A 9,373-nucleotide genomic window follows, 5' to 3' on the forward strand; every position below is an offset into this window, starting at 1 on the left:
CGCTATCTACATTCCAAATATCATGAAGATCCGTCAATCCATTCACGAGTTATTCCCCTCTAAATGGATGATGCAACTACACATGCCTGTAGAAAAATTCCTGACATGCCTGCGAGATTTTGGGACTTCTAGTCAAACGGTCGCAAACTATAATATTAGGCTCGCCCTTGATGCGTCGCCAAAATGGTCGACTGTTCGCTATCAGAAGACTGAGTATTGTGTCGGAAACAAATTTATTCGGCGTAATTCAAATGTGCAGATACTTATACAATTTGCTGTACAAGATTTCAAAGAAATCTATTATAGATACAAATGTTGTGTACAGTAAAGTGTTTCTGTTGTAAATTGTACACAAACGTAAAATTTCTGAAACAACAACAGTTGCATGTTACTATAAACGGAACCTCCTCAAGGCGGTCGACAGTTGGCGTGTAGCTGTTTCAATGTGGACAGGCTGAGGCGTTAACACATGTCAAACTTTCGATGATATGTTTTGTGGCGAATCGTGCACTTGAATGGTTAACTCCGTTCTAAAAAAATGTCCCTACCGCTTCATTTGGTGGCGTCGAGATTTCTGCCACAGTTTTCACACGCACTTAGTGGTGCGTACCTAAACGCATATTCAGGTTCAGGTCCGGATTCAGGTTCAGCAGTTCAGGTTCAAGTCCAGACTTTAAGTCTTGACCTGAACCCATCATTGCATATTTTGTGTGATAGAAAAGGAGGTTGGTACATATAAAATTGCATGTATGCATGAATTGACATGCAATGTGAAAAATACATGCAAATTATATACAGCCAGTGTAAATAGAAAAGGTCAATGATAAACACTGTCTTTTTCCTGTGCAAATTTCACTATCTATGGAAGGTTTTAGATGGTTTAGAACGAAAAAGGGAATATAAGTGAGAGATAGCTTTTTGCAAGTACGGACTTGGTTCCTAACATTTAGTTTTATTTGGACTTGGACCTAAACATTTTACAGGTCCAATTCCAGTTCCGGGGTTACTACTATGGCAATAGCATTTTCTCAATGTCCTGCATATTCGATACCTCTCTTTCTCCTTTGCTTTTACATGTTTAAATGTTTGCTTTTGCATGTTACGCATTGCTGACCCAGTTGCGGTTACACCCAGCTCGTGTCATGGAACATACGTCAACATCACCTAGTATAGTACATTTCAACGGAATTATGAGTCTGCTTAATTGAATTAAACCTGACCGACACCTACCAAATATCATGAACATCCATCCACAGCTTCTCGCGTTATGCTGTTGACAGCATCCACAGCGACACCATGATTCTAAAGCCGACATATAACCTTCAGGTGAAGGTTATACTTTTCTCACGAGGTTAACATATGTACATTTTGTCTGTTAGTAGGGATTCCTATTAAAAATGTTCAAGTTTCGTGCTAGTAACGATAGGACAAAACAAAATATGATATATCTAGAATGTAGTACTTCAACATGATGAGATCTCTGGTGATAAGGGATGTGTTACTCTACGTATTGGTCGTGACACTCTACTCAACCGCCTTCCATCTTCCATCTTACTGTAAATATTACGAAGCAGCAGCAAAATGAGCTGTAAGTATGCTGTGCTGTCAATGTAATATATCGGAAAACGGTAAGCTGTACTCTGTGTGCGTAGTCATTTGTTCAACCTTCATTGCAACTTGAATTTCACAATGAAGGTAATTTTGTTTTAGCCATCTTTTTTATTCGCACGCTCGCATATCAGTTTTGGGGATCTCCGACGATGTTATCCAAACAATCCACATGGCCTTACTGAGGTAAGACCAAGGGTGATAGTCTGTAGTTACTACCAGATCATGAGTTGCGAGGTGATGATAATATTTAACAACTAACAGTCAATCTAAGTAGACTTTGCTTTCACACAAAACACAGCGTCTTAGCAATACTTTTGAGACCTTGTTATACAGATCTCTTCCTATATGTAAATCTTTTCCTAAATATTGTCCATTCTGCATTTGGCCAGTGTCTTGAAATTGATATTTTATATGCGCCATATCATGCTCGAGATTGTGTGAATATTCACATTGCCGTATCGTCCCAAATTACCATATTCTACAAGTAAAACTGTCCGAATATTTGCCGTTTCACTTAAATTTGGGCTTGTGTACTATCTGATAATGTTTATGTGCTGTACCATGAAGACCATGTATGGAAATTTTAATCAATTAATATCTAAGGGTTTATATATTTGCACAGTGTGGTTCAATTAGGCCTAGATAAATTAATGTTGCGTTTCTGATTACATTCCTTTAAAATCGGGTCTTTTTTAAAAACAATCCAAGAAAAACAGTTTGACAATGTAAAACTGCATCAGGATCGATGGAATTTTCAACATCATATTATGATTATATGATTGTATATTTGCAAAATTAACAAAGACGAACAATATTTATCATACACTGACTGTTAAAAGCCGTAAGCTGTCAAATGATTTTTAAAAACAGGAAGTCTAAGAACATTCACAAGAATACTTGGAATTCTGTTTTTTTCTCAGATGTCGGCCAGTTTTGCTAGGGTCGGTTGGGTGGCCTGTACAGGCCTGTACACCTTGATAATGCTTCTATACGGAATTTTAGTCAAATAAGTCCACCAGCTTATACTGATATAGATACATACATATATATAGATATATCATACCTTTATTTCAACTATGTTTAATGGGAATGGCCTAAGATCCAGAATTACTCTGTTTACGCTTCTGTCCTCTGTAAGCTCTTTTTATTTTATTTTATTTTAGGCCACGTTGATTTGATTATATGGATGACACCCGCGCTCGCACCAATTTTCGGCCATTTCCAAAAAAAAAAAAAAAGTTTTCGACCACACAATAAATTGTGAAAAGCAGCTGTAAAATGAGCACAAATATTCCGTAGATTGAAAAAAAGTATCAGAAAACAGATAACGAATGCCATAGAATGCCAAAATGAATCTAAAGTCAAAGAGTAAGATGTGAAAGGACAGAAAGAAAAAAAAAATTCTATTGTTGGTTGGGGGAGGTACCAGTACAGAAAATTCAGGTCCAGACGATCATTTCCAGGTCCGGACATGAACCTGTACCTGATTGTCTGTGGAAACTTGAGAACTTGCAATACTCAAAACAATGGTAATTGGTCAATTTTGCTACAAAGGAATCTGTTTGGTGGATTATTGGACTCCCACTGCATTTTAAAATCCAATCTCCATGTAATAAAGGCTAACTGTCTCTGTACCTTTGACTGTATAAACTTGGTGCAATTGACTATAAACTCTACTTGACTTCGCTCTTGTTGTCCTCTTGGCCCCCCGGTTAGACCCCAAATGGCTGCCGACATAGTGTGTCCATTTTGTAAATGGCAAAACCTGTTCCTCTGTTGTTGTTTTCAGGTCTGTTTTTTCGGATTGGTCCAAGAAGAAAAAATGTTTTGCACCCGTATGATGTACTGGTCCCTACACCTAACTGTCGGTATACCATACTATGTGTGTGTTTAGTCTTATGTTCAACCTTCCTGGCCACTTTGATTTCATACTGAAGGCAACTTTTTTGGGGGGCCAAACTTTTTTTTTATTTGCTCGCTCGCATCAGTTTTGGAGTTCCCGGAGGATGTCATCCATATAATCAAATCAACATGGCCTTATTGAGAATAAGCCATATACGTGACTTTTTATTTAGTTTTTATTCATATCGTTTAAAGAGGATTAGACAGGAAGCAAGTACTCCTTATCTAGGTCTTTTCCTTTCATATAAAAATGAGGACACGCTTGCCAGGCTACGAACACTAAATGACAAAGTCAAAAGATAATGATAACGACATGAAAATAAACAAGGAGTCAAATAACAGAATGACGTGCAGTTGGTATACAAACTTAGGAATAATCAAATAAGGCTATAATTAACTAAAAAATAAAAACGACCTGTCTGTGGGATGACATCAAATACATGACAGTTCTGAATGGTAGATAGTACTGTATTTCCTCTGAGTAAGGTTGAACACATTAGATATTTTCAGTGGTGTGTCTTGGGTCAAATGGTAAGATACCCTGCATGAACAGTGACAACATATCAAGTCTTGCATTATTGTATATAGGACAGTGTAGAAGGTAATGTATAGTTGATTCGTTGGGGTGGCGCATTTACACATAGGACTATTCACACATTTATGTTGGAATAGGTGGAAATTTGACTGCCGAAGTGAAATCTAAGTCTAGAGAGGTGGATTAATGGGTATCTGGGACTATGAGAGAAGTGAAGGTGAGTAGGAGATCTATAGAAAAAAAGACTCCAACTCTTTTTAAACTAGCAACTGAAGGAGAAGCTCTGGTAATGAGCGGTACTTGTTTCCATGAAAGAAGAGAGGAGAATAAGAATCTCTCTTGTACTTCTCAGTTCTAGAAGGAATTTGAACGTAGTTTTCATCAGCACGAAGGCTGTATGTAGTGCGTCACAGATCTGGGGTGGAATGATTTCACATAGATATTCAGGTGTTAAACCGTTAAACATTTTGTAGAAATGAATGAGTGTGCTTTTGGTGTCTATTGGCAATAGTTTCCCACCCAACTTCAGACAAAATACTGTCATTACTTGTTCCTCTCATTGCCCCAGTACAAATACGAGCAGCAGTGAGCTGGACAGATTCAATAAGGTTGCAATCTTTAACCGACAGTCCATCCCATGTAACATCGGCGTACTGTAATAGTGGTCGTATCATACTTTTGTAAAGCATTTCGAGTGTTCGTGGAGCAAATCTTGACAGTCTCTTTAGTAACCGGGACGAGGGGGATACAAACTTGGCCACGTTTGAAATTGTGTTCTCGACGCTAAAGCGCCACCTACATCGGCTACATATACCGGCTAGAAGCAGAATTCCAGTCAGAAGCTCTGAGGAAGGTGTCTGATAGACACCGAAACGTGAGCACAGTAAGTAAATATCCTGACTGTGTGCAAGAATTCTCCTATATCCTATATTCTACCAACCTGCCTTGGAAGAAGCGTTAGCTGTATCTGACACATGTCATCATATCTGCATCATTACAAGGTAGCTTCACTTCATACTGAAAACAAATATTTTGTCTACGATTCACATGCCAGAAGGCACACAACAGCTCTGCCTGATTACCTCGGCTCATCTGCTTTAAGTATGCATGTGTCGAGCAATAACCTGTGTCTTATTTTTGCAACAGCTTTATTTGAATACAGGGTCAAGCCGGTGGTACCAAACTGAATATTAAACAAAGTACGCAGACAATAAAAGTCTGATTACTGTCATTGTTGGCATTTCATGGAATAGCCATGTAATATATGACTGCCAGATTCCAGCCAGTAAACCATGTAGCCATGTAACGACATAGCCTTGACAGCGTTGAAGTGTTGGGAATGTTTTATAACGACAGAAACAGGGCATTGACTGATTGCCGGCCCTACTTTTTAACGATATTACTTAAGACAAGTGACGTTGCGTGTTTTGCCTCCCTGCCTTAGGTCATGGATTGGCCCCATGCTCCTCTCTGTCAATAATCTCCATGCTGTGTGTTTTGATGGGTGGAAAACGACCTTTTTTTCTTCAAATGGATGAGTCCGACACTACCAAACGCAACAGGCTTCAGCCAAAAAATTATCTATTGATGGAAGCCGCAACTGTGTGTCACGAAGCATCTGTCTCTTTACCCCAGTGTCAACTGCAAACCAGTTGATTGTTTTCAATATTTCTACCATATCGGCAGCATCATGGCGCAGACAAATATCATAAATTTGGTTTTCCGCTGCCACATGAAACTTGTTGGCCATGTTGTGACAGCTCGGTATGGACGTGGCATGTCAGTGAAGGGTCGCTCATGTTTAATGACACGCATGTGTTCGGCCAGACATCGCGCAACACATTTTACACATTGAAAGACAGGGAGTCAATATCATGTCTTGTAATGCTCACTAGTGGCTCTCGATGTAATAAACGACGACGCATGACTAGACTTGATAGCATGTTAGGAGACATTTGAAAGGGTTCCGGACATGCTGGCCTGGAGGAGCCCGAAGAACGTGAACTCCGCTCACTTCCTATTTATGGTACGCCTAGCCGCGGGATCAAATCTCAGGGTAGGCTTACAGTGGGAGTCCGGGAAGGGAGGCAGCCATATTGTATGCAGGCAACATGCAAAGGGACATGATACGTTCACATGTGCAGTTAGAGCCGCCCCTCCTTTTCATCTCTAATCCCTTGTGTTGACTGATATGAGATATGCCGAACGGCTTAATGCGTAATGACGTGACCGGACTTGCGACGGCCAGAAAGAATTTCAGCTGATAGCGTGAAAATATCTCTAATGAAGGAGGTATTGTGATGGAGAGGATGGAATATTTAAACCTCGTGGGAATGAAAACAAATCAGCAGGGATGAGAAGGCTTATGAGACGGATCGCATACCAAGTATTCAACCGAACTGGCACAACGATAGGCTGGTCACGATTGGCCTTAAGCACCATCTAAATATTACTGAACACAACGATTCCCCGGTCTGTAACCGCGTACAATAACAACCACTTACGAGTTGTCTATGATGAGGTTATGAATGAATTCGATGTTAGATACGTATCGATGTTGTTAACATTGACAGTAGATGTGAATGATGAACTCACCGAATCTTGACAGCTCTAATCTGTTGTTTGCTGCAAACCGTACTAAGTGATTCAACAAATGTATTCTTCTCCAGCCGTTGAATTGGATGCAGAATACCAGGCTATCTATGCACCCCCTGTTCAGATATGCTAGGTATGAGCGACTAAAAATTACCCCGGTAATGTATGCGAGGTCTCCAACATTGGACCATGCCAATGAGGAAGCGTGCGTTTGGGCGGCTTGCCGTGTCAAAAGTCCGTGTCAGTTCTAACCAGTTCTTGGTTCTGGATCTCTGGGGACCTGGCCGGCCACATCGCTGTCGTATTTGAGTACCGGCTAATCAGCGTCTCGTAAACACGAGCTTCCTCCGCCTCTCGAATGCGTAATGACTTACGCAACCATTATGTACCAGTAACGTGCTCTGCAACGTGTAAAGGTCCGACAGCCTGCCCTTCAAGACAGGAAAAGGGCACCCGAAATTCAAACCTCCATCACAATATTTGAAGACCTGAAAGGACTCGCGCCGAATCGCCGTTGACAAGTTTCTGACATCGCTGTAGTCCATACAAATAGTAACGCCACGGCAGTGGGATATTTTTATTTTAGTGTATACAATATGTCTATTATGATATGAGGAAAAATACAAGGGCAGTTTGACAAATCACAACAATCAATCAAACTGATATGCCAGAACTGGTCCCTCCTCCGGTTGACTCTGTAATAAAGCCAGTCTATGCACGCGCACGATGGAAAATCCGCCCGAGTCTCCATTGAGCAGTCATGTGTATAAAATGCAGTCTCCGACACACATATACCCTTTACATTGACTGAATGACGTTTCATATCTATGCACGTCGGAGACGTTATCTGAAATCAACCTATTCTATCAAATTGTTTAGCAGAGAAGAGAGATAAGATATAGCGGCAATTTGCTGGCGTGCAGCAGCCGGTATGTACGTTCATGGTGGTTTGTTTGTCACGTGCCATTTCAACCTTTCGAGAATGTGTTTGAAAAGAATAATTACATGAAGGATAATCTGTTGGAAAACTACTTAAAGTTTCCTTCTTTATTAGATTGAAAAAATCCTGTGGGCAATTGTTGTTTTCCAGGCATTCTGTTGCCCCAGAGGAAATGTTAGCAATCTAATGACAAGACGCTGATATTCCAGTGAATAGTGCAAACACGTTCCGCTATGAGGGGAATAATCATGCAGCGTTGGACTCAACTGATACTCGAAAAGTGGTTAAAATTTGAAACCACCACATCTCCTGTCCTTTTTTGAAAAAATAGCTAGGTTCATGTGGCCAATTTGCTAAGGTCATATTTCGCAGAAGGGCAGTGCCGCATATAACAGAATCCAATCTTTTGTCCCAAGGGAGAGCCTTGATCAACATCACAATACAGCTTTATTCATTACGTGCTATTGGTGTGGTTGGATGGTCAGACACCACCCTAACGTGCAAACCCAAACAGACGTGTACATTCATATTGTGCTCTCCAAAATGCCGTGGTTCTCGGTCATGTCACACAGCGTTTCACATTACATAACGTACCGTCCCTAAAGGCGAGTTTTGCTACTGTGTGTTCGTTACGGGGAGAGATGAATTGATTCGGGAAAAATGCGGTCAAACAAAATCTGCCCGCCTACTCAGAATATTAGCGTGTCAGGGAGACATTCCGGAACTTTAGTATACTATATGGTATTTTCCATTCTCATGTGGGGTCGGAAAGGCTGGTTGCTGTACACATGAGTTAGTTAAAATAGAAGACATGACTTGTAGTCAAGGTTGGTGACATGTCTTGATGTAACATAACTAAACCTAATCCCACAAATATATTCAGATTTGTGAATTTCCACTGCCCTAATGATGCCGCTACCGTGAAGAAATCATCAGCACAAACCCAATGCTCCAGAAAACAAGAAGCATTACGTATTTTCAAAACATAGCTTTTTTGTTTTAAAATTCCCTGAACGTGCACCTGTCGGGAATATCTGGCCTCATGACGCAGCCGCTGCAGCGCACTGCCGGGGGGACGTGCTGTCCATGCGGCTGTCTCCTGCCGACAGAAGCACCGGGAAAGGGCTCCAGAACAACCAGCAGATGAAGATTTAGGGAACCAGACAGGGAATAATGACAGAACAAATCAGCGTCATACCTTAGAAGACATCCCTTTTTGTCGCCATTTGCATAAGTTAGAGCCCGACGCGTGTTCATGAGCCACTTGCTGAAAGTCACATCGTTGAAGAGGAAGAATGCACCAGTAGCAGTAAGCTGAATGACGCACGGCCAAACACTTCCCAGTCATTCAAACATTGCTGAGGTGACTCTGTATTACATGAGTTGCTGTAGAAATACAGCAGGGCGTAATGCAGCTATTAACTCACTGTAATACTGTAATGACAAACCGGGGCGCATAATACCCCATGCCATATTAGGAAGCGGTGTTCTCAGAACTCAGCTGACGTATGTAGGTGGACAGAATGGGCCCATCACACGTAATCAGGCGTTTAAAGCCCATTCAGCGCCATCCAGGGTCACCTATCACCAACTGTAATTGTAATCTGTAAGGAGGGCTGCCTTGCTACAACTAAATGGTAACCATGGTTACATCGGCTTGCCCACCTGCTACGTCCCGCCGAGACACCTCTACATAGTTTGATCTGGTCACCAGGGAGACCGGTAGCACGCACTACGAGACAGGGGGGGGGGATTTCAACTACTACTGACGTGTCTTCGTCCACTATCCA

General features: G+C 41.3%; 1 protein-coding gene across 3 annotated transcripts in view; it reads right to left on the minus strand.

Moving 5' to 3' along the window:
* Window positions 1–8,997, minus strand: part of LOC118406716 (sodium channel protein type 2 subunit alpha-like) — a 71,264-nt gene extending 62,267 nt beyond the window's left edge. The window contains exon 1 of one of the 3 annotated variants that reach the window (XM_035806992.1): window positions 8,782–8,997. The gene's annotated coding sequence lies outside the window, so the exon portion shown is untranslated. Of the gene's footprint in view, window positions 1–6,643; window positions 6,897–8,781 lie in introns of those variants that run through there. The other 2 variants (XM_035806994.1, XM_035806990.1) reach the window with 2 other exon arrangements.
* Between the last annotated feature and the right edge of the window lie 376 nt (window positions 8,998–9,373).

The sequence above is a fragment of the Branchiostoma floridae genome, chromosome 19, assembly GCF_000003815.2.
Source record: "Branchiostoma floridae strain S238N-H82 chromosome 19, Bfl_VNyyK, whole genome shotgun sequence".
NCBI lineage: Eukaryota > Metazoa > Chordata > Leptocardii > Amphioxiformes > Branchiostomatidae > Branchiostoma > Branchiostoma floridae.